The 1771-nt window shown below is 40.2% G+C and overlaps 1 long non-coding RNA gene across 1 annotated transcript in view; it reads right to left on the bottom strand.

Moving 5' to 3' along the window:
* The window catches only part of LOC138173896 (uncharacterized), a 3803-nt gene continuing 2032 nt past the window's right edge, over positions 1-1771 (bottom strand). Inside the window, exons 3-4 of the long non-coding RNA XR_011171567.1 lie at positions 1116-1165; positions 1-128 (exon numbers count right to left, since the gene is read on the bottom strand). This is a non-coding gene — a long non-coding RNA (uncharacterized lncRNA). The remainder of the gene's footprint in view (positions 129-1115; positions 1166-1771) is intronic.

Genomic DNA, 1771 nt, shown 5'->3' with positions numbered 1-1771 from the left:
GGAACATCATTTTCTTTCACAAAAACCGCAATTGGTGTGATGTTCAGCCCAAAAATTTTGATCTCTTCAAATGCTAGGCCATCTGGATCACTGTAGTTCATGTGCACAACCTTCACATCTAGGCGATTCTAAAAGACACCAAAAGGCAATACCAGTGTTATCTTGCCTGATCTTCAATTGAGTACTAATTACTTTCTTCAAGATACCCAAAGGACAAAGATGTTATTAACCCATTTTACCTTCTCTGGCAATCAGAGGAAGAGAATGTATTAGAACTGAGCCAGAATAATAGTCCTAATTCATGAGTAGTGTCTCCTGCTTCAAACGTAACTGGTAGCTGTTCCATCAGAGAGATGGCCGAAAAGAATGCAATTTCTTGCTGTGTTAGAATGGATGCTATCATGAGCCTTCTCTTCTCCACCCAATAATGAATAAGCTCATTAACCTGGTTCACATGAAATCAATGACTAAGTCCCCCATGGTGACTTTAAATAGTCATGTTTGATTATGGTTCCTGGGTTACCAAAGGCAAGGAAGAAGACAGGTGGAAACCCCCTCTGCCTTTAATGAATTGCAGTCACCTGGCCTGGATAAACTGTATTGTTGGGGCCTGAAAGAACCAGCACACACGATGACTGAGCCACCATCAGTGATAACTGAAAGCTTGTGGAAAACAGAAGTACCACAAGACTAGGGCAAGGAAAATGTCTTAATTTTCCCCCCAAAAAAAGTATGGATGAAGAAAAAAAGAGATGAGTGATATAATATCTTGCATGACAGGGTTAGGGACACAGAGGACAGGGAGTGGAGGAATTGGGAAAGGCAATTGGTTCTTTCTCCTTCCAGGTCTGTTGTATCATGGCTTCTTCATTAGGATGAAGTTACTGAGAAGTTCTTCCTCCACTCTAATTTAAGGTGATGATATGCACTAATAGATTCTTTTGGAAGCTGTCTTTGTATGCTTTGGACAAAAGGATGGGTCATGACCTTAAGTCATTGGTCACAGAAGTGTTATCATAAGGCAAACCTCACTTCATACCATTTTTATCAGCTGTCAGTGCCACTAATTGTGCCCAGAAAATTAACAAGGAGTCAAAGGCACCAGTGATACTCACCTGACTAGTAGAGAAGGTTGAGAAATAGTAATTCCCCCTTTCATAAGTATCTGCAACAAGAAAACAGAATGAATTCCACTAAATCATGTCAAGCCCAGCCTGAGGCACAAGACACTCACCACTGCCTTTCTGCTACCTTTGAGGTCCTTAGTCTTCCTGACCCTTCCACCCTCTGTGTTTTCAAGACATTCACATTTACACAATACGATGGAATACACAGCACCTCCCACATTGTGCCAGGAATGTTTCTCAGGATCCTAAACCTCTTGAAAAGAGGCTTGTGAATGCAGGAGACAAATCTGGGAGAATACTGCCAAGTGGGCATTGATTTGACATGAATTATTCATACTTGTAAACTGCTAAGATCATGAAGGCAGGATAAAGCAATGTTGCCACTCTTTGCTCCATTCAAGTCTATCATTGCTCAGAGACAGTTGGAGACAATGCAAGCATTGTCTAAAAAGAAAACTTTAATTCTTAATCTTCACATTTATCCTTCATTTTCATATGTACAATCTCCAAATTCTTGTCATTAAAAATCTAAATAAGAGAGAGTAGTGTGGGCCAGTTCTTTTGATAGTTTAGGGAACTCCTGGTTAGGAATGTACTCTAATAGTGAAAACTGGCACATTCTTTGCAACTTTAAGTGTTAGAGA

Source organism: Petaurus breviceps, unplaced genomic scaffold, assembly GCF_028583685.1.
Source record: "Petaurus breviceps papuanus isolate PSGF00001 unplaced genomic scaffold, PetGlider_PUasm1.0 661, whole genome shotgun sequence".
NCBI classification, from domain to species: Eukaryota; Metazoa; Chordata; class Mammalia; order Diprotodontia; family Petauridae; genus Petaurus; species Petaurus breviceps.
This window is presented reverse-complemented; position numbering and strand designations above follow the sequence as displayed.